The 24,724-nt window shown below is 37.2% G+C and overlaps 1 protein-coding gene across 9 annotated transcripts in view; it reads right to left on the reverse strand.

Moving 5' to 3' along the window:
• B3GALT1 (beta-1,3-galactosyltransferase 1) overlaps window positions 1–24,724 on the reverse strand; it is a 697,560-nt gene that overhangs the window by 207,852 nt on the left and 464,984 nt on the right. Inside the window, exon 1 of one of the 9 annotated variants that reach the window (XM_043997935.1) lies at window positions 9,346–9,366. The exons of the other annotated variants lie outside the window; for them this stretch is intronic. The gene's annotated coding sequence lies outside the window, so the exon portion shown is untranslated. Of the gene's footprint in view, window positions 1–9,345; window positions 9,367–24,724 lie in introns of those variants that run through there. 9 annotated transcript variants of the gene reach the window in all.

The raw sequence follows: 24,724 nt of genomic DNA on the forward strand, positions 1-24,724 counted from the left end.
GATTAGGGAGCCTGGTCCCTTAGTTAGACCTACCTAATGGCAGGGGGAGTTGTATTGGTGAGGATGCCCCTTAAAAGGGAAGGAGCTTACCTCCTGGCCTGACTGTTAAGAAGACATGATATTTGAGAGAGAAGGTGCAGAGCTGAGATGCAATGTCAGTCTTGCAAACTGCTTCACATTCTGAACTTTGTCTCATCCTCTGAGGGGATATAATAGTAATTACTACATGTTGCTTACCTAAATTAATCTCAACACGCATTTGTGACAGCCTTTTGTGTTTAGCATTTTTTTGTGTGTGAAAGAAATAAATAGCTGGCCCATACCTGTTTTACATTGTGTATTTAGTACATATCTATTTCTCCCTTTGAGAACACATTATATATGAGCCAAATCTTAAGTGTCTTTCCAGGGACATTTGCATATGGGTATAATGAACCGAAAGATGTGAGAAAAGCACCCTTACCAATCTCATTAGAGGCTAATATTTCCTAGGATTGAATGGTGTCTCTTCACCATGTTCATGGGTCTAGAGCAGAGGTTGACCTTAGTATATAAATTCCTTTATTTGGGACCCAGGAGTTCTAATTGTTAGATATCAGGACTCATCTTGGCCCTTCTTACAATAAAATATAAAGCTGAACTAAACCAAATACCTCATCTATGTAATATTACCTCATATTTTCAGTTTCTCTGAGGTCAAGAGAGAATATAGTTATGTTTGTCATATAAACAACATTTAAAAAATGCTGCGAAGCTCTAGAATCAATTAGGAATAAATAGCATTTAAATATTTTTTTTTTTGTTTTAGGCAAGTATCTGAATTTCAAAAAGTTTTCAAAAAGAAATTACATGTACCTTCTTTGAATAAGGAATACATATATGCTATTTGTTTTCCTGATATTTTTTCCATACTGAATTACATAATCATCACATGAGGCTGTTGAATATTACTTTCATAACACCTACAGCCCTACTGAAATCAAAAGCTAGAAGATTTAATGCCTTTAAATGAGAATTTGCTTATTAAAATGTATAGAATATAAAGCAGACCAATGACAATTTCATCCTTATTGTGCAATATCTTATCCTGTTCTTCAGTACACATGAACATTTATCTTACAGTATTCTCCCAGGAAAGAAGGAAAAAATATTACTTCTTATAGTAGTGTATTTTCTTGGAAAACAATAGAGCAAACAAAGGATGAGAGGCAACGCAGTCTAGTAGCTGCAGAAATAGCCTCAGAGTTTGGAACCAGAGTTCCAAACTTGCCTCTAACATATACTTTCTGTGTGATGATACTGGCCAAATTATGTAACCTGTAAGCCATTCTCTATGATTATCACTTACGGAGGAGTTTCCTCATCAGAAAGTTTTTCTCTCTCTGGTTCCGTCTCTCTTTTATTTATTTTACAAGAACTCTTTCCTCTCTTTTCCTTCCAGTTCTCCCCTACCACCACAACTAAACAATAAAAAAGAATAATAAATAGAATTTTTGGATAAATAAATTCTCACATTGGCCATATCAAAAACCAAAAACCAAAAACCAAAAACCAACCCAATCCTGTATGTCTCATTCCGCATTTTAAGTGCATCACCTCTCTGATGAAAGGCAGGTGGATTGATTCATCTTCTGTCCTACTAGGGAGTTCCCTACACTGGGGAAATCATGCACCCAATCCCTGTCACAAGTCAAAGACTGTGGGAATAAAAACAACATATTTGGAATCAAGTATATGAAAGTGTCTGACTACTAGCCCTATTCTGCTTCTTTCATGGGGTGGCAGTGACAAACTTTCCTGGGCTCTTTTTTAATTTGGGTGGTGATATTATGAATGGTGATCTCATGGGAGCCCTCAGAGCAGACTGGACAGGTGGGGTGCCCCTGGAGAAAGCAGAGTGGTATAAAATAAAGTCACTTCTGAACTCCCGCTTGACATTTTGGTACAAAATACCAAAGTATTGAAACAACTGCTTCAAAACTCAAATCTTAGCACATGCTGGCAGCTGATGTGCTCAATTTTAGTGGGTGTAATTGAAAATGGATAAGAAATTAAAACAGGTCCATAACTGATGCAGTAACAAAATGCCAGTGCTATAATATAGGCCTTGAAAGTGACTTTGCCGATTGTATTGACTCTTGCCAAGTAGCATCTTTCTTTACAATTCCTTACTAGAAAACTTTCTGCCAAATTTGGAAGCTTACCTGAATTTGAAATGGAGGGAGAAGGGGGGTGGATTTAGCATGCCAGCATACTGCATGGGCTTGCAATTATCAGACCCACAGAACAGATTTAGGTTGTATACTAATTAATTTTTGATCAAGGACATCTGCTTCAGTGAAAACAAAGCAATGTGAAAATGTAATACCTTAAAAAAAACAACAACATTTTTTCCAGTAAAGTCAACAGCTCTTAGGAACAAAATAAGGTTCTTCACATGAGTTATTTTTATCGATGAGAAAACATGCATTAGCTATGAGGCAGATGTGTTTACAAAGGAACCTTTATGTCCACCACTCATATCTTTCTAGGAATCAGCTAATTCTCTTAGAGTTGATAAATAGCTGCCACAACCAAGTGCTTCATCAATCATTTTTCTTGTCTCTAATTTTAGGAGACAAGACCCTTTGGGCCCATCCAGATTTGAAAACCTCAACCTATGGAAATTAAAATAGAAATCTTAGAAAGAGCATCATTTCCAGATTTATCTGCTTCCCAGAGTTGGTGTGGTAACACACAGAGTTCTTTGTAGCAAGGTGTACAGATTGTTCTCTTTGCTATCAGTAGTCAGTTCTTTGTCCCTTGCTTATTTCCACTGAGAAAGATCCCCAGGTTATTTAAATAACCCTGCTCAGATGCCTAAGAGAATGGAGAGACAATCTGTAGAGAGAGACTGGTACTTTTCCCCAACCCCCACCTTAGATTCAGTAGAAAATGTGAAGGTATGTGGGACACACGTGGCTTAAATGCTGTGGTGGGGATTGGGTGCAAACCACGACAAGCTGCTATGACCTTAGGTGGCACTGAAGAGAGAGTTCAGATGAAAGGGGCCCCTATAGCTCCTAAAGAAGACCTCTTATGTATGAGACCTGGGACCTTGGGTGCAGGTGTACAAAAGAAGAAATGAAGGGATTATGGTTTGTAGGTACGTTCTAAAACTTTAATCTCACCCAGAGCATCTTTCTATCCACCAAGACACCAGTTGTTAGACCCCTAATCACCTGGGAAAGGGAAGAACTAAGGAGGTTTGTAGAATTGCAGAATGACTGAGGACAGAGAGAGGGGCAGTATGATAAATGGATACCTTTTGGAAACTGAGGGAAGCTGCAGGAAATGGACACAGAGGGAGGTGACATGATCCAGTGAGTGGTAGAATCTGCTGAGAGGGACTAGAAAGAAGCAGTGTTACATAGACGAGGAGCTGTGGAGAAGAGTAACAATATGGAGGAACAAATGCCAACTGTTCCCTTGCCAAGGCAATAATCTAAATCACTGAAACCATACAACTCTCTGAAAGAAAAGTGCTCACTGTGGGCTTAGTTGCAACTCCTATCTGTTTTCATGAACTCCTAAATAATACTATTTGTATTTTGGCCTTTGCATACTTGTAATGGGAAGCTGGTGACTACCGTTTGGGGTGTCACACTGAAATTTCCAAATCACCTGAGTGGAAGCAATGAGCTAGATAAATGAAAAGTTCTCTGAGGTACCCAAAGGAAATTAATGGCCTATGAATTGCATCTTTTTCATCTTAGACAACTAAAAAATACACTTCTAGTTTACTTCCATTGTAGAAAGAGTCTAAATACAGATCTCTTACCTCAAAAGGGAAATTCCAAGTTTAGACCCACTTCTCGGATGTGGGGAGGTCTATAGAGGGTGAGTGTTGAGTTTTCGGGTAATGGGAAGCTTTATAAGGGCATATAAATAAATAGATAACACATTTATTAAGTAAAAGGTAATCTGTTAAGTTCTGGGAACACGAGTACAAACAAAGAGAAAGACACTTTCCCTGACAAGGTGCTTACACGCTAATGGATGAAGATAATATGTAAAAGTGAGCTGAAAAGCTATTGTGTCTGGGCCAGGGTGGAAGAGGATAGGGAAGGTTTACATTTGGGGCAAGGTGTAAAAACAATCTGTGGACTAAGGGGATGAGCTGTGTTTGAAGTGAGCATGGTTGACATGGGGCCTTCTTCAGAGGCTGGTGCTGGAGGAACTGACCAATCAGAGAAGAATGCTCTAGTGGGGCTCTAGTGGGTGGAAAAACAGTCCAGAGAGTGATAGGTTAAGTGGAGAGGCATAAAATCAAGAAAGGAGCTTGAGAAATAGAATCCCTTTATTCCAAACAATATATAATAGAATAAAGTCTCCCACAGTGGCTCAGCAAAGAAGACATTTGGGTGAATTGAATTTTCTGATTAATTCTGGATTTAAGCAGAGAATATTTTTGCCTCAAAACTATATAAACATCTTTCTGAAATATACTGATTTACTTTCCTGCCTTAGTAAGTTCAGTATACTAAGCATTTATCTCTCTTTGATGAATCGAGTTCTCTAAGTAACTAAAGTGATTATTCTGAAGATGCATCCTCATTGTTCAGTGATCTAGAAGCAGTTGTAGATGCAGATGTGGCACACATAGGAGCTTTGGCTGATTCTTACTAATGCCAGATTAAGCTCCAGGAGTAATTTTTAAAAATAACCTCTTGATAGCAAGTTGGTTTTGTTTTTCATTTGCTTCTTTCACTTAACAATCAAACTAGAGAAAAATTCCAGGGAATAGAGTGTTATAGCCAATTTAATATTTAATTTAATTCAACATATTCTTATTAAGTACCTACTATGTAAAAGGTATTGTTAAAGATTTATTGTATATTGTTGTGCATGATAAGGAAGAGAACAAATGATACAGCAAGTTATCAGTCTGATAGAAATTTCACCAGGGCTTGGTCATGCATATGGATGTGCACACATCTATTTCTATCCAGGTGTGCTGCAGATGTGTTCTTGAAAAATTGTGGGCAAATCAATTCTTTGTAAAACACATCTTTAACACAGAGGAGAAACACTGCAGTGCAGCTTTCTGTAAAGAGAAGAAACCTTATGTAATATGAATAATAGTTCCCTAACATTTTTTATTTGGAAGTTCAGACTATTGAATATAACATTTTCTTAGAGCAGGATGAATCTGGATAATTTCATTAGTATTCTGTATCTTTCTTTATACTGAAGTAGCTAGTATGGCAAATAGAAAACTAGACTTAGTCAGAATGACCTGGGTTCAAATCCAGTCACTAACTCTTAGTGCTTTGTGACTGAACATGTCACTGAACTTTTATGACTTCCTAGGGCTTATATACTAAACCATATATAAGCTGAGATTTCTATTAGTGAAGGGGGTTTCCATTATGGGAGTCCCTCCAGGCTGATGAGATCACAAATACCATATATGTTTGTATCTGCCTTTCTTTGTTCTTATATGCTATGAAAAAAGTGATTCAAATCCCTTTCTCTTGACTCTCTTCCCTAAGGGAAGGAGATAGCATGGTATGGCATGGTAGAAGGAATAGGACAGATTAGAGGTCTGAAAACCTGGTTTCTTGTTCTGGGGCTGTTACAAACTAGCCATGTGAAGTTGGGCATGTCATGTCCCTTTTTTGGACTCTAAATGAAATGGTTGGGCAAATTGGTCTCTCATTCTAATAGATCTTCCAGATTTAAAGTTTCACAATTCCTTCCACTTTCTAAGGTCATTTCACTGGCTGATAGAATAAGTGATGGTAGAATCAGTATTTGTGGATGAGTGAATAGGATTTCAAGTTAAAAAAAAAACCACACCAAACTTGTGTTTTCAGAGATTTCTCAATTTGTAAGTTGTGCCTTTAATGGAATCCATACCAAAAGGTTCAAGCTTGTTTACAAACAAAGAAGTTATGATGAACAAGAAACATGTAACTCAATGACAAAATTACATAAGTGAAGCAAAGCAAATGACTCCCTATAAAATTATGAGACATTTTAAATGTTGCAGAGGTATCAAGAAACTGGGGGGAAAGAGCGAATTTGGTACAATCAGGACTCTTGGTTCTTTGAAGACTAAGAGAGAAAAATTTTAACAATGGACAAATAAATAATAAGTATATTTCAATAATTTTTAGCTCGATCAAAAATATCTGTTCCCAGAAAATATAGAAACCTGGATCTATATGGCTTAACTGGATTTCTCTGGGAGCAGAGATGTTAAAAAGTGAAACATCAACTGAAATGTAGGCCATTTTAGTGACCACATCACTCAGAGAATCTCAGTGACTGGGAACCTCAGAGTCTACCTGGTCCATCTCAGAGAACAGGAACATCTGTGACAAGTGGTCACCTAGACTCTGAAGACCTCTAGTGATGTAGACGTCACTCTCTTCTGAGGCTGCTCATTTCACATCTGGTTAGCTCTAATTGTTAGGATGTTTTACCTTAGCACTCTTTTCAGAGAGGTAGAGCCTCCCTATACACTAAATCTGCTTATCCCACTACTAGCATTGACTTCTGGGATCAAGAAGAGTAAGTCCCTTTTTCTACATGACATCTATTAAAATACTTGAGGAACATAGTCATTCTCCTCTCATTCCCCCCACCAAAAAGCTTCTCTTCTTTAGGCGGGACATCCCCAATTTCTTAAATGAATTTTCTTGTGGTACTTCACCATCATAGTTACTTAGATACATTTTGTTTCAACATTGGCCTTGACGGGACTGACCCAATAAGCAAATCTGACATTGAGAAAAGTTTGTTTGAGACATAGAACTTGGTCTGATGGAATTTTCTATTGTCTCAGTGGCTGCACACATTCCTGAACTGACTCACCTGGAAGCTGACAGACTAGACCTGATGGGAAACAGTTTCTAAGGCCCAAACATAACTATGGTCACTAGGGAAACCTTCAGGATTTGGCAGCTTATTTAACCTTTTCTGGAAGGAGGAGACAAAATGGAGGGAAGGTAGAAAATTTGGTTGGGGTATCTTGTGTTTTTGGTGATAGAAAAACATCTAAGTAGATTTACTGATTGGTAGCTATATATGCAAGGTTAGAGTTCTGGTAGGAAGAATGCATTTATAAATATATATGCATATGTATGTATACACATATGTGTGTGTATATATATATGTGTGTGTGTATATATATGTGTGTGTGTATATATATATATATATATATATATGACAAATCAACATAGAAGTAACAATATTTGAAGCCATAGTAATGGATGACCTCTCTGAGGAAAAGGAGATAAAGAAAGAACTGATCATATAAGACTGAATTTTGGGAATACCCATATTTTCGATGCAGAGGGAACCAGGGTCAGTAAAAGAATAAAAAAGAATGATTGAGAGATAAAAGAAGGAGCAGGTCAATGTAAGTCAAATATCAAGGGAAAAGGGGGTGGTTAGCCATGTTGAATGTGGCAGGGACCTCAAGTGTCATTTAAAATGTAGAAACTTTCAAGGCATTATCAACAGTTTAAGTTTAATAAAGGGAAAAATCCAAACTTACCATTGGTATATCCTACCAGTTTGCCATAAGGTACACATGCTATTTCTTGATCGAATTAGATTTCACAGTGAGGGTTCCCTTTCCCCCTACTTAGGTTTATGGCTTTTAAAAGATTCATGGTAGATTTAGTGTCTCAAAGCAGATGGAAGTTTTTCTTCATGTGTGACTCTTCACATGGTTGAGGAAAGTGCAAAGTTCTGTTGATTCCTCTTTCTATACAAATCTGTTCAAACTCAGTTACATCCTTTCATCAGGGGGCTTAAATGAGCACAGGAGGCTGAGTCCCTTAAAACGTCAGGCTCCTTGCTTTCTATTCTCTTTAGAGAGACAGCCAGTTATTAGCATCTGCTGAAACATCCAGTGGAGTTTTTCCTTTGCTTATTTCTCCTGCTGACTTTTAAGTTGTTCAATTGTAGTTCTGCCTTTTTAAATAATGCCTCTTGATGTTATGAAAATTACATAACCATTTGCCCATAAACTCAATGGGATTTTTCTCTAAGACCCCGTGCATTCCAAAGTTTTAAACTTGTATTTGGTTTATCAACATCTCATTTTCCTCATTGAGACTCCCAGAGGATGCAATCATGCCTTCGACCAAACTCTTCTGCTCCTGTGACTTCCCTAAGGGTTATAATTTTACATCTCATGCTGTCAGTTTGTACTTTCACAGACTTTCCTTCTTTTCTTGGCTCATCAAACTTATTGGAGATTGGATTGAGTTGAATCTCTAGGGAATCCACATGAAGAGCCTGTCTCATCATTTTCTTCAAGGAGCATGCTCAGAAAAAAGGCTATGAAATCTTTTTACTATATGGGAAAAGTAGTGCCTTGGTTATCAGATATGGAAAACTCTGCTATGAAGGTATCTAAGTCAATATAGTTATCATTCTGAAATTGTTTCACTAAAGCGCTGCCATGGGCCCAACGATCCTTTACAGATGTTTCCAATCATCTGCTTTTATGTTAAAATAAACACATTTGAAGCCATTGTATTCTTTATGGTTCATTAATCCCAAAGCTTTCAAACATTGACGACTTGTGATTTTGTCATTGAAAAGTCTCCTGGACTGGGAAATCTCTCCATCAATCCAGATGGCAACTAATTTTTGTCTTTGTAGCCCTAGAGCATAGTATAGAATATGAAGTGTAATAATCAAACAATTTTTTAACTGAATTTCACCAAAAATATTGGCATTGTTGTTGTAGACTTTTGAAATTTGTGTTTCATTTCTTTTCTTTTCTTTTTTTAAAAAGTAAACTTAAAAATCAACAAACACAAAGTATCATTTCATTCTTCCTGTTAGAAAAAGAGTTAAACCAAATTAAATTTACTGTAGGGTGTAAATACAATAGAGAAATAATTGTTTGCCATCATCATGTCTCTTAACTTTAGTTGCTAGAATAAATGTGTTGTTTAGAACGTTTTTACCTTCTGAAAAAGTAAATCTTTATTTTTCTTAGAAACTCCCCTTTTTTAGTGATTATAAATATAGATATTATTTAGGAGATTGTATAGTATTTCAGGGCTTCATACAAACAGTACATTTTCATCCTGAAAGAAAAGTATTTGAAAGATTTCATTATCTATAGGGTAATGAACTATACCTTAGAGAGCCTTAATTACTTGAGTTTGGCTTATCCATTCAAGGAAAACCAAGTAGATGAAGAAGACATATTGTTCAATCTGTGTCATGCAGTTGGACAGGCAGCCTATAGAGTTTGTTCATCTTGGACATGTGGCAGATGGACCATGGACTAGGCCCAAAATTGAATAGAATGAAAAGAGTAGATTGGCTTACTTTTGAGAAATCATACAGTGTTTTCCATGACTCCAAATTTCTGTTTGAAACAAAAACCAATTTTTAAATCAATGATAATTCTTAGAATAATGCTAAGTGGATATGGAATGATGAATAAATTATTCTTGTGTGCAGCATGGTACAAATATAGACCAAGAAATCTAGCATGTTCAGTGAACCCCCTATAGAGAATTTATGGGAGGATGCTGGTAAGAATTGCATGGAATAAGAATGTATAAATGGATTATGAGCTGCACCATAGCAGGGAACATACACAACAATGAAAACACAGATTCATTGATGTATGGAAGAAGGTTCCAGATATGACTCATAGAAAGATCAGTCCTACCAGAATACATCAATCAGCTCAACCCCAGGGATCCCTAAATGTGTCTAAGTTAATACTCAGAGAAACCATTGCCACATAATTTCACTCTGACCAAGTGTTCCCCATCTTACAGGTCCAGTAAGTGTCCTACCATACCTTTACAGTAATGTTTCTTACATTACTTTTATTTTTATAACTGGAAGAATTATAGAATAAGAAAATCAGATGAGAGGATGGTTCCCTGTCTAATGTCTGTTAATTATAGAGAATACTGAACATTTTATCATGAAAATCTAGGTTTCAGAGGATATTTGATTTCTAGATGCTCATAATTTAATATGACATTAAACAGCAGGTACACTATTAATTTACACCCCCTGGAACCAATTAGTGCATAAGCTCTACGATAAAGACTAGAAATTTAATGTGGGACTAACTGAAACACAATTGATATCATGTTTTGGTTGCAGTAAGTTCATTTAAAATAGTTCTTTCTGTGATTCCATTTCACGTATGACTAGTAACGGACTAGTTGCTATAAAAGCAATTCATTTAAAAGTTTCGATCCTATTACTCTTTGGTCCCACACCACGGTCACTGTTTCTAACTTGTAGGAAATAGAATCAAGATTTCCTGGTAAGGACCTTAATTTGCTTTCCATGTATCTATCTTCTCTCATTCTATACTTCCAATGTCACCATGTCTTTGATTAGTTTTGGACAGCATCTTGGCTTGCATTCTTTTTTTTTTTTTTGATCTTGCATTTTCCTCATTTTTCAAAACATTTAAAACATGTTCACAGATACCTTTTCTCCTACACCCACTGTCTCTCTACCTGTGTCTTCTTCACTTGGTTCTTAAAGGGAAACCCTAAGGAAAGGAACCATAGCATATTTGTTCTAATAGCCTAGCATTGCATAGGTGCCTTCTTAGCATCGTGTTGCCATGGCTACCAAATCCTTCAGCACAGCCTCATTTAAATATTTTCAGTGCTCATTAAAAATAGGGATGAAACAAAGTAGAATAATGTATAACTTTAAAAAATGGGTTGTATGATTCCCCCAAGTTCCCAGTGACTACTTTGAGATCAGCAGATCTGTGTTATAAATAACCTTCACTGTACCTTGTAGCTCCTCCAAAGCCAGGAAGAAATGAATCACATGAATTTTCCAAGAGAGCTTTGCCAATGTAGTACTTTGGAATTCATAGGCAAGTGACTATTTACCAGTCAACCTGGGTAGGATACTTGCAAATATTCCAATATACATAGAATTTTTTTTACCACAACCTAAGAAATATAAGTTAAAAAGCCCAATCTAGTCTTTAAAAGATACCAACTACCAAAACACCTTTAAAGGCCATCACTACAACAAAACTCCCCTATTTAGCTCAAGCAGAAAAAAACTGACATGTAAAAAAATACTACTTTCCATTGTCTGAAGATGTGATTGCAGTGCATTGTGGGCAGGGAGGGTGTGAAACCTGCATTAGACCAACCACACTAGTTGCAGTCAAGTTCTATGCAAAGAGAGAGCTTTAACAGTGTATTGGTAAATGTATCTACTTGGATGTCCATTTCCCATGAGTATCACAAGGTGAGGAACAAACAGGATGTTTGTAGTTGTCTAAAGAAAAACAATCTTTGTGCTTGGACTATGGTTCCTACTTTTAGTTCAATGTAATTTCAAAAATGGCTTATGGCTAAAGCTAAATCTTTTTTTTTTTTTAAGGCAATTAGGGTTAAGTGACTTGTCTGAAGTCATGCAGCTAGTTAATATCTGAGGTCATATTTGAACTCAGGTCCTCCTAGCTTCCCTGCTTAAAGCTAAATCTTAAAACAAATAAACAACTTTTCTTTAAGTATACAAAACTAATAGAGAAATATGTATATATACACATATATATGCATATATGCGCATGTATAGATATATTCATACATATACATACATACACACACATCTATATCTATATCTATATCTATGAGAGCCTTTTCTTCGCTGTAGCGATTGTGCATTGACTTGGAGATCAATAAGGAAAGAGAAAGGCCAGTTAGGTGGTACAGTGGATAGCGTTTCAGGATTGGAGTTGGGAAGACTCATCTTGTTGGGTTCAAATCTGACTTCAACTACTTAGTACCCTCAGCACGTCACTTAACCCTGTTTACCTCAGTTTTCTCCCCTGTAAAATGAGCTGCAAAATAAAATGACAAACTACCTCAGTATATTTGCCATGAAAACCCCAAATGGAGTCAAGAAGAGTCAGATATGACTCAACAACAACAAGGAAAGACAATTTCTTTGAATCTACATTTTATTTTTATTAACATTTTTCTTTTTAATTTTATAGATGTGTTTATTGCAAAATAATATTGCTAGATTCATCTAATATCTAACGAGACACGAAGAGGAAGTGAATTCATTAGCTCCACTCAATTGCTAACATTGTGGATTTAAGTCCCAGAGCATTTTTTAAAATTTAATTTGAGTCAATGAGACTTTTGCTTAGAAAAAAGCCACAAGATCAGGTCACAAATAGCTATAAAATTGTATGGCCCACAAATAATCCTAGACAAATGTATTGAAATATTAGAATGGAATATTGTGCATGTTTTTATTAAAGAAACTAATTTTGCACAAAGTAAAGCATTAAAGGGACTTCATTAGAAGTCAGTGTTCATAAATCCTAATGGGCTGTCTAATCTTCCTACTTCGAGTTATTCTCAAAAAGGAACATTAAAAATAATGAAAAAGTTGATGGTGTTGAAGTCTAATAATCCTTCAATTCTGTTTTTCCAAGCTTGAAGTCTCACAGTCACGGCTTGTTGCAAATGACTCACATTCCCATTTTGGTTTTTATCAAGGCAAACTAATAATAAATAAATTAGAAATGACCTTTTCCTTTAGGTGAAGCAGGTGGAGCATGAACTAAAATATTTAGCAGGATCAAGGAAGCAAACAAGCAGGGAGCATGTATTCTTAATGGAATTTAGTGCTGTTTGGAAATGGTTTCCTATTTTTTAGCTCCTGAGTAAGGGGTCAGAAAGGAAGGTAGTATGTAAGAATAGTCTTTGGGAAACTTCAGCATCTTGTCAGTTAATTATTTTTTAGCTTAAAACTGACTCTTAAAGCAGGCAGCAGCCACTTAGCTACTTCTAAATACGCATCATTACTAGACTTACCATTCCGGCCATCCTCATGATTGGTTCAGCTTGGAAAAATAGGAAGAAGGCGTAAGAAAAATGATGGAACTTTGATCCCTGTCATATCTGACTGAAGGAGTCAGTAAGATCATCCCAAGCAATACACTGGGCATTTTCTATTTCTCATTCACCCAATGCCCTTAAGATTCTGCCACTCATGTTCACCTACCAGGAATTTCCTATAATTCCTAAGGTTTTGCCTTACACTTTTTTACTGACCTGAATTTACAAGTTACCACCACCATTAAATTGATGCAGGATAATACTTTTCTTCCACTATCTTGGATTTGTTTACAGGAAAAAAAAATCTCTTATTTGGCTTAGGCCATACAGGTATAGTCTACCTAATATAGCTAATGAGAGACTGCTGATGGCTCAGTGCATCAAGAACTGGGCCTGGAGTCAGTTGTGTGACCCTTAGAAAATCATTTAACCTCTGTTTGCCTCAGTTTCCTCATCTATAAAATGGGAACAACAACAACAACAACAACAACCAACAAACAAAAACACCCACTTTGCCAGCTTCTTTTGAGGATCAAATGAGAAAATTTTGTAAAGAGCATTTAGCATAGTGCCTGGCACATAGTATATAAATATTCTATTCTATATAAATACCCATATTCTTAGCCCATACCACAAAAACATGATTGTAAATGAAACATTACAAGGTACAGTTATTTCTATAATAATAAGATTATAAAGTGAGAAAGACATTCCCTAGTGGCCATAATGTGAACTATTAAAACTTCAAAATTAGTTTGGATAGGGACTTGATCCTGTAATAGGGAATTGTGAGTGTTTCGTGGGGTACATAGGGCTACTTAGACCCACAGTAGTCCCAATGGATGGAAGTCTGGCATTCTAAGTTAACTGAGGAGCCCCTGAAGTTTGTGGCTGATGACCAATCATCAAAGGAGAAAGGACTTTCTTTGGATGGCACACTACAGGATCAACTCAGAGACCAAACAATTGGTGAACATGAGGAGAATCAGCCAATGGAAGACAGATGACTCAAAAAAGAAGATATGAAAAAGAAGATATGAATGGTGTAACCTAACTGGAGAGGGATAGTGAGGAAGTATTTATAGATAGTGAGCAGGGAAATTAATGAATATGGTAAAATCCAAGAATAGCAATGAGAAGAAAGACTGTCTTTTTATTTTCTCAGTAATCCCTAAACATTTAGCAGGAGATGATGACACCATGTCTAAAAAGTAATCATAAAACACTATTGGTCATAGCTGAGAAAGATATAAGCCATCTCCTTCAGAAGAACAGAACAAAACAACAGATGTGAGCTCTAGCAAAGCATGTAAAAGGGAATTTTTTTTATAGGAAAGAGCATTGCCCAGGGAGTCAGGATTCTTAGGTTGGAGTCCTTTATCTATGATTACATAATCTTGGTCAAGATATTTAACCTCTCTAGGCTTTAGTTTCCTCATTTGAGAAATGGGGATAATTGTATCTGTAGTATATACCTCACTGAGTGGTTGTCATTGTCAAACCTGATAATGTGAAGTGCTTTATCATACTTAAAACAATATATAAATGTTAGTCATTATTATTCCCCTTTCTGGGTTTCAACTTCCTTTTTCCTTAGGTTCATTCCTATAAGTCTGGGTCTTATGGTTCTGGTCATTTTACTTTTAAATATACATTTGAGTTTCAGTAATTGCAGTTCTCTATATGGAGTTGATTGGATCACTTCAAATGGATGAATTTCCCTTCAAACTATCCTTTCATCAAACTTCTTTATTTCTCTTGAAGGTCCCATCAGCATGGGAAAGCTTGGGATCTGAATTATTCAAATAATTGCCTCACCTGTTCACTTCATTTTGCCTTTGTCAACACATTCTGAAAATCCCATATCTCTTATAGTCTTAGAGAATCCAGAAGGGTCAGGGCTTCATAAACATTTGAGAATGGATGTAAGTCACTACTGTGCTTATGTTAATCCCTCTTTCCCAACACTATCTTAAGTAATTCTTTTGGTGAGCACTGTTGCTATGGAATTTAAAGTAAAGGAGTTCAGGAGATATTTTGCCTGCCAATACTAATAAACTGTCAAAGAGGAGCAATATAATTTCATTCTGGCTGTAACTATGCAGGCATTTAGGGAATTTATGCCTCTATAAATTAACAACTCCAAAAAATTTTCACCTGTGAATTAAAAAGGAACACATTGTTCCCTCCCCAAGATCCACACATTGGTGTCACCTATACAACAATCATACCAGGGTCTCATAATAGTGATTTATTCTAAGCAACCCCATAAGAAGCAGTGGATAATGGGAAGGATGATTGGATATCAACTACCTTTCAATCTTATCTTGGACCAAATGACACATCTTTGGATGTTTTCAAAAGTTTTAAGCTTATTAAGTAGTCAGTGGAATGAATTGGCAAAGACAACAACAACAACAAAGCAAAACAAAACCCAAAACAAAACAAAAGCTAGTTTGGGAGCCAGGAAAGCAGAGTCCAAGTCCTAGGTGTGCTACTAATTAGCTTTGTGACCTTGGGCAAAACCTTTAAACACTCTGGACTTCCATTTTCCCATCAGCCAAATGAAGCGATTGACCTAGATGGTCTATCTTTAAGGCCCCTTCAAAATCTAGAATTCTCTGGCTTTACAAAATTGTTAGAATTTTGTGGTCCAGTATAGCTCTATAGAGAAATTCAAGATGGACAAAAAGGAGCCTGGATTTGGATAATCCATCATCACCTCAAGTGTCAGTCACTGACAGGGGGATTACATGTAGCATCACCTGCATATATGAATACCATAGCACTTGGTAAATATTATTTCGAGATGATGTTGATTTTGGCTGAAGCAGAGAGGAGAAGAATTAGGATTTTATGAATGAATATAACCTCTTAAAGTTCATTTATTGCACACCTTTGACTCAAAGAGGGGGAGCTCCCTCTACACCCTTTCCTGCCCAAATCAACCTAGGAGATCAGCCACCTAAGGAAGGCTATATCATAGTCTCTATGGGTAATTTGGGATATGAAATCCAAAGAAATAGATTCAGGTTAGATGTGAAATTATGTAAGATATTATGTCCATAATGGGAGCCCTCTGGGCATGATTGTCTACCGACGCTAACATAACTGTAACATAACATGACTGTAAGTGTAACAGATGTTTCCCCAGATGTTTTTCTTATTTAACCACAACTGTCCATTTGGCTGTGGAGACTTGACCTAGGGCCACCCACAGTATTTGGGAGTAAGTGTTGCAGAAATACTTATGTGGAAAGATGGAAGTCCTGCTCTTGTTGAAAGTGACAATTTTGACCATTGTTTGATACTTTTTAAGATATTGGGACTTTCTTTCAAAGGCTCCCAGTTTGCTTTGTAATCTTTAAGTCACCATGACATGGCTACCATTTCCTTGATTTGTAAAAACCATGGATTTTGAAGCTAGAAGAGATCTGAGAAACCCTTTTATTCCAACACCTTCATTTCTGAAAGGGGGAAACTGGGTCCCCAAGAGAGCCAGCTATTTGCTCAATGTCATACGTCTAGTGATCGAGGCACCCTCAGATCCCAGGATTTCATTGCTACTATGCTACCACTCTGACTCTTCCGTGAAACAAAGAGTAATTTTTCCTTTGTTGCATTTGGATAGGAGATAATGCTTGATTGTGCAGCAAATGGTAACTATATAACATTGCAAAAAAATTCTATGTGTGAATCATCAACAAAAATGGAATCATGGAGTGGGAAGGGACCTTAGATATCAAAACTACCCCTCAGGGTGGGCTATCAAGGTGGGTTAGTTAGGGAATGGAGCAGCTAAGCAATCTCTAGGCTTACCACTTTTTACATTTGTATGAAAAAATTGAATTAGCTTTCTTTTCTTTTTTTTTTTGATTGTATAGAATTTGATTGTCCAAATTACATGTAAAAACAAATTTTGACATCAATTTTAAAAAACTTTATGTTCCAACTTCTCTTCCTCCCTCCCTCCCCACCCCCACCCCCAAGAACTCAAGCAATTCAATATATAGAATTAGTTTTCAAGACTATTGTGAAGTGGCAACTTTTTAAGCCCCTTGTTATAAGCTGATTTCAGGGTTTAGGGGAAGGAAGAATGGAAAACCTGCATTGTCTTTTGCCATGAACTGGGTGACAAGGGATCCTTGCCAAGAGAAGTTGTGCTAGCAGCCCAAAAGGAAGCATAAGGAGCTTGTCATCCATTCCTCAACTGATTAATGATTAAGGAAGAGATAGGTATGTGCCTAATGTGCATGGGGCCTCACGAAGACTTAGTCAAACCATCCATTCCTCTAACCAAAAACTTTCCCTTGTATCCTTCTAGCCAAAAATCTCCCTCTCTACAACCTTCATCCATTGCTACAAAGTTTATCCCTCCTGGCCTTAGCAGAAAAAGTCTAACCTCTTCCAAATGAAGAGGGGCAAAGTAATTCTCCTTGAGGCGAAACATCTACATTTCCTTCACTTTGTTCCCGAGTAACTGGAAATTCAATCCAACAAACCTAACAAGATTTTATCAAAGTACTGCTATGTGAAAGGCAATGGGGCTACAGTCCTTGGCCTCAAGGAACTTATATTCTATTGAAGGGTTATGACATATACACATGTACCTGAAAATTTAAAGGCTAGAATATTAATAATTGAGGAGATTAGGAAAGGCTTCCTGGAGGAGATCGTCACACGGGAATTCTAAGAAGTAGAGGTGAAGAAAGAGTGAATTTCAAGAGTAGAGATGGAGGCGGGGCAGCTAGGTGGTGCAGTGGATAAAGCATTGGCCCTGGATTCAGGAGGACCTGATTTCAAATCCGGCCTCAGACATTTGACACTTACTAGCTGTGTGACCTTGGGCAAGTCACTTAACCCTCATTGTCCCACAAAAAAAGAGTAGAGATGGCCTATGCAAAGGAACAGAAATATGGGAAAGACTGCCAAATTTGGCAAAGAAGAAAGATAGTTTGGCTAGAATGCAGGTTTCATGAAAGGGAATACTATACCTAGAAAGGCTTACAAAAGCCTGATTATGAAATGCTGTAAATGTTAAGCTAAGAAGTATGTGTTTCTACCAAGAGGTAATAGGGAGCCACTGAGAGTTCTTGGATAGAGTGGTATGGTCAGGCAAGGGTAGACTGGGGTGTATGGAGATATCCAAATGGAGCTATTCAGTCAGTTGAAGACTGGAGCTCAGGAGAGACGCTGAGACTAGATCTAGAAATTTTAGAGTCATCTGAATGGAAGTGATAATTTATTAGACTCCGTTTATTATTCTTGCATGTCTCAATCTTTTTTTTGTGTCTGTGTGTGGGGCAATGAGAGTTAAGTGACTTGCCCAGAATCACACAGCTAGTAAGTGTCAAATGTCTGAGGCTGGATTTGAACTCAGGTTCTCCTGAGTCCAGGGCTGCTGCTTTATCCACTGTGCCACCTGACTGTCCCCATGATAATCTTTTTGGATCCCAATTCCACTGTTCCTCTCAGCTTTGTGGTATTTACAAATTTGACGAGTGAGACCCGAATACCTTCATGCAAGTCACTGATAACAATGTTGCACAAAATAGGGGGCAGATTTTGGAGCCCCCCATTCGAGAACTCTCTTCAGATTGTCACCAATATATTAATAACTATTATTTGTAGCAGTGAATGTTGACATCTCACTCTTCCTCACTTCACTTATCCTCTCAGACTTATCCCCATGTCTTTTCAATTTTGCCTTCACAACGATCTCGAATCCATCCCTTTCTGTCCATGCACATATTCATTCAACACCAGAGTTCAGCTTCTTATCACCTCTCATCTGGACTGTGTTTCCTAATTGGTTCATCTCTTCTAAGTCTATTTCTTCTCCAATCTATCCTTTGTTAGCTTCCAAGTGGTATTCCTAAAGCTTGGTCATGTCAGTTCTCTGAGCAGTAAGCTTCAGTGCCTCTCTATTGCACCAAGAAGCAAATAAAATCTCTTCTGTTGGGCACTTAAAACCCTTCCCAACATAACCTGGCTCTGGCCAATACAATCATATGTGTATATGTTGTTTTTCCTCATAGCATACAATAAGCAAGCTCCTCTGGGGGAAGGAAGAACTGTTTTCATTTTTGTCTTTGTTAATCACCTAGCATAGTGTCTAATACATAGTAGGCACTTACATGTTTGTTTTTGGATTGACTGACTGGAGAATAGCATTTTCTTTCAGTTCCACACTGTACCAACATCTAGCATCCCATCTTTTAATCATGTCCACAGGGATATCATGAAAGCCATTTTCAAAAGCCTTGCTGAAATCCAGGGGTGTGATGTCTACAGGAATTAACCAAGCTAATTATCTCATCAAGAAAGGACATGAGATTTGTCACCAGGTCTTAATTAGCTCATGCTAGTTCAGTGATCATAACTTCTATTTTTCATAATAATATGTTCTAGAATTTTTCCTGGAATATAAGCCAAGATAGCCAGTATATAGTTTGTGGATTGTCCTCTCTCCTTATTTTTTGAAAACCAAAATACTTTATCTATCCTCAATTGTAGGGTACCGTCTGCTCTCCCACAGTTTTTCAAAGACCACCAACAATCAAATCACATCACTTTATAAGCAGTTCTTATATGCAATTTATTCTTGCAAGTGTGTGGAACAGGTGAAACCTGCATCTCATAATGGAGCAAGAATATGAGAAATAGCTTCAGTCCCCATCCCAGAATTGCAACTGACTTCTGTGGCCTTGGTCAAATATATCACTTAACCTCTTGAGACTTCCATTTCCTTAGAGAAAAAAAAATGAATTAAAATGACCTACTTCCCCAGGCAACTCTGAGGGTTAATTGGTAGACACCAGAAAAACATTTTGAATACATTAAGCACTTAGGTTAGATGCTAGGTATCTAAGAGTATTTTCATGGTCTTTACTTTTTAAAAACTCTCAATGCGTAAGGCTTTGAAGAACTAGCTTTTACAATTATTTGTTTTCAAGAAAATTCCCTCTCTTTTTGTATTCAAACTATGTTTATGTGTGATGTGTATTTGTGAACACATACAAAGAAATAGCCCCCAAACAAATATATCCCCAGCACTTTATCTCTGGATTTGGATACAAAGCACATCCCTCATGTAAGGTATTTTCAATAACTTTTTGCTTATGAGCTTCCTGAATTGTATATTACAGGAATTCAGGTCCTGTTGTGGCCCAGGAGAAATAAGGCCAAACTAAGTCACTGACATATAGCTGCAGAGCTGCTCCCTGCATTTTAAGCAGAGATTTTTATTTTCTAATGATATTTCATTCACAAAATATTTATGTAGAACTAATCCTCCATCAAAAAAGGTGTGCTTGGAGTGAATTATCAGAGTGACAAAAAGAAAGCAATTAGCATTTAGAAATGTCAGGCTGTAAGGTTTCACCCAAGAGCAGGGCAACCACAATGTGAGTGATTTAGAAATTGTTAAGGTTTGTTAGGTAAGAAGGACTTGTATGTTTACAGTAGTAATTAGAAAGTCTAATACTTAACAATACATCCTATCAATTAAAGGTATAATCAAACAAAACCAGTTACCTTCCAGGGATAAATGGAAAAGCAAATCTCTACCTACTTCTGATAGAGGGAAAATGCTGCCACGGAGAGGAAGACAGAGTTCCAAATGGAAAGAAGAACCCCCTAAAAAAATAACAAGGAGGGGCAGCTAGGTGGCGCAGTGGATAGAGCACCAGCCCTGGATTCAGGAGGACCTGAGTTCAAATCCAGCATCAGACACTTGATACTTACTAGCTGTGTGACCCTGGGCAAGTCACTTCACCCCCAATTGACTCACCAAGAAAAAGAAAACACAACAAGGCCCTTTCACATACAGTTCCTTCTATGTTCTCTGCCTCCCCCATGCCTTCCCCTCCCCTCTCATAGACACCCACCAAACTAGGAAAAACGACAAAGAAAGAAAGTCCTGGGAAGGATAATTGTTCCTCATCTTTCCAGAAGGCAGGAAGATATGTTGGGGAAAAGGAATATATGGTCCATAATTCTTTGGGGAAATAAAATGATATTTAAAAAATCTATGATGTATGAAACCACAGAGAGTAAAGAACCATAGAGAGTAAAGGGAGAAAGTTTCTTATTCCTTTTCTTAAGAAATTGGATTTATTTTTTGAAAAAAAAATGGAAATATGTATACCATTTAGTAGCTCTCTACAGAATTAGGATTACTTTGTTAGGTAAGAAGATAAAATCGATTATGCATAGGATATTAAGTAATGGATTTCACATTAGGGTTAACATATTGGATGTCATTCAGGATTCAAAAAGATTCTGACAAGCTGAATCAAGTAAGATGACATTTAATAGGGATCAATGTAAAGTCTTACATGTGGGTTCAAAAATCCAACTTCACAAGTACAAACTGAGAGAGGCAGTGTAAAAAATATGTGAAAAATATCGGCGGTTTTAGTGGACTACAGTCAGTAGAAATCAACAGTGTGACCAAGCAACCAACAGGGTTGATCTTGGGGTACATTTAAAGAGGGCTGGTTCTTAGGAATTGAGAAGTCACTGATTCTGCTGTACTCTGCCCTAGTCAGAACATAGCTGAAGTATTATGTTCAATTCTTGGCATCATATTTTAGGCAGAACATTGAAAAGGTGAAGAATTTCCAAAGGAGGGCAATCAGAAAGGTGAAAGGTCTTAAGTCTATGTCATATGAGGATCAGAGGAAGGAACTGTGGATGGAGAAAAGGAGCCTGAAGAAGAGAAGACAGGGTGGGGAAGTGGAAATATGGCAGATACTCTCAAGTATTTGAAGGGCTGGGCTTGGAGGTGGCACAGTGGATAGAGCATTGGGTCTGAAGTCAGGAGGACCTGAGTTTAAACCCTGCCTCAAATACTAGCTGTGTGATCCTGGGCAAGTCACTTAACCCTGTTTTTCTCAGTTCCTCATCTGTAGAATGAGCTAGAGAAGGAAATGGAAAACTACTCCAGTATCTTTGCAAAGAAAACCCCAAATTGGGTCATGAAGAGTTGGCCATCAGGGAAATGACTTAACAACAATAACATTTGAAAGATTGTCAAGTGGAAGAGGACTTGATTTGCTTGGTCCCAGAGGGAAGAACTAGGAACAAAAGATGTAAGATGAAAAAAGGAAAAATTAGTAGAATGGGCAGCCTCCAGGTGTAATTAGTTCCCCTCTCTTTGGCAATCTTCAAGCAAAGTCTTGGAGAAATACTTGTCCCAAATGTCATTGCGGGAATTCCTTTTTACATGTAATTTGGACTGTGTCCCTTACAGTCCTGAAGTTTTGTGATTCTAGAAGTTGGTTAATACATGAAATGATTATATGTTGTATGCTCCTTTTTTTGTGTGTGAGGCAATAGGGGTTAAGTGACTTGCCCAGGGTCACACAGCTAGTAAGTGTCAAGTGTCTGAGGCCGGATTTAAACTCAGGTCCTCCTGACTCCAGGGCTGGTGCTTTATCCACTGCGCCACCTAGCTGTCCTGTATGCTACTTTTAAAAGTACAGTTGAGGGAAAGCTAGGTGGCACAGTGGATAGAGCAATGGCCCTGGAGTCATGAGTACCTGAGTTCAAATCCGACCTCAGACACTTAACACTTACTAGCTGTGTGACCCTGGGCAAGTCACTTAACTCCAATTGCCTCACCAAAAAAAAAAAAGTACAGCTGATTCAGGAAACAAATTAAGATTCACTAATAAAATTTGTTTTAATTTTCTTTTAAAAATAGAACCATACACTTAAGATCTTTAGGGAATCCAGATTCCCCTAGCCTTAAGTAGCTTATGAAAAGCAGAAAAAATATTTGAAAATGGTAGAAAGCCTTACCATTATAGAGAGATGGAGGAAGTTAAGATATTATCTAGACACAGTATCTGAAGAAAATTGTTTCTCAGACAAGAAATCGAGAAAAATAGGAGAAAAAACCCTCTAAAATTCGTTGCATATAACTTTTGCCACAGGGACCTTTGTTTCAACATATTAATTTTCTGAGGTGTCCCTGCCTGCAATTTAGTTACTTCTGATGTGTCATTCTCTAACATATTCAGGACCAAATGAAAACTGATTGAGGCACGCTTTGCTATTCTGACAGAAATTCATTTATTTCTTGATATAGTATGAGAATTTTCAATAAAGTCCATTTCCCTCCTCTCCCCCAAAAGGCTTCAGAAGATCCAGGAATCTGAGACAGGAGAAAACCAGAGTTAGAAGAAGTGTCTTACAAATGTCCCTTACTAGGTTACAGAAGGGATATCCCTTCTCCAGAATCCTAGCCCTCATTCTTGTGCCAAGTACCTAAAAATGTTCTGCATTTTGTAACATCTTAAAGTGATTTGCTAACAATAAGTCCCATGTGTTGGGTTTTTTTTGGTGTAGTGATTCAAAACTGTATATAGTTTTAACTAAGAAAACTATCTTTTGAATAATTTTTAGAAATCATTGTGGGAGTTGGGGGGGTACAGAGAAAAGCCTGTGCAGCAATTTAGAAACATCTCAAACATTTAAAACATCATTCTAAAAATTATATTCTCCAAAGAAGTATAGAAGAAAAAGGGAACAAAAATGTCCTTAAAAAAACCAAATGTTTCTTTTTCAACTTGGTTTTCTCCCAAGCTTTTGCATTGCTTGCCAAAATTTCCTATAATCCTTTGTTCAACTCCTGAAGCTGTATATCAGTTTTAATCATTTATGAAACTTTTAAAGAAGAACATTTTGACATCCTTTGACTAAGCTATATGTCTCCAATAATTTTTAAATAGAGTTGAAACATTTGATAATTCCAATTTTGAGATGTCCTCCTCACTGTCATCTTTGGGGTGGGACCAGTGTTTCTGTATGTAACCAGGGAGGTGGGCTTTATTAGCCAAGTATTCCAGTTTAATTTAAAAAGTAATGCTTTAAATGACATTTAATTTTTTTGTCCTTGAATGAAGCCTTCTAGGGGCTGCATAAAATTAGTATATGGTTCAAATGTAGCCCTTGAGACAACTGGTCCTTTTGGGTTATGATTAAATCCATAGTAGCTTTTCACTTTTATAAAATAGACTATCACATGTATGTAATATTTTATCAAAGAAAAGTAGGAAATATATCTATGGAAGAGGACAGAGACCCATTTCTGTTATACCTCTGTTCCAATAACTTTAAGCCTTCAATAAAGTCTTAGATTTGTTTTAAAGTTTCAATAATGTCACCTCATAAGATAGTATGGCTTTTAAAAATCAATTATAAAAACTAGAATGAATTCTTGGCTTATGATTATATTTTTAAAAAACTAAGTTTTGGGGGGCAGCTAGGTGGCACAGTGGATAAAGCTCTGGCCCTGGATTCAGGAGGACCTGAGTTCAAATCCGGCCTCAGACACTTGACACATACTAGCTGTGTGACCCAGGCAAGTCACTTAACCCCCATTGCCCTGCCAAAAAACAAAGACAAAACCAAAAACCCCTCAATTTTGACAGCTACTATCTTGAAAAGTTAAAATTTTTGAATTACAGTAATAAAGACGTTCCTTTGCTAATATGTAGGATAATTCTATTTGCTATTTACTGAATCCAGCATTGAATAGACCATTCCCCCAGTTCTGGCCCTTCTTACCTCTTGCCTGAACCAATGGCCTGCTATCTGTTTTTGTTGTCCTCTCTCTTAAGTCTCCACTCTTTAGTACACCCTTCATATAACTGCAGAAAAATCTACCTAATTCACATTCCCATGTTTGATCACATCCCTCTCCTATAAAAAATACTTTTAGTGGTTCTTCATTGCCTATACAAACCCTTTTTCCTGGCATTCAAGGCCTTCCACAATCTGTCTCCAATTTACTATGCCAGTCTAATTTCACAGTATTCCCTTTGATATACTCCATGATC

This window comes from Dromiciops gliroides, chromosome 3 (assembly GCF_019393635.1).
Source record: "Dromiciops gliroides isolate mDroGli1 chromosome 3, mDroGli1.pri, whole genome shotgun sequence".
Lineage (NCBI taxonomy): Eukaryota > Metazoa > Chordata > Mammalia > Microbiotheria > Microbiotheriidae > Dromiciops > Dromiciops gliroides.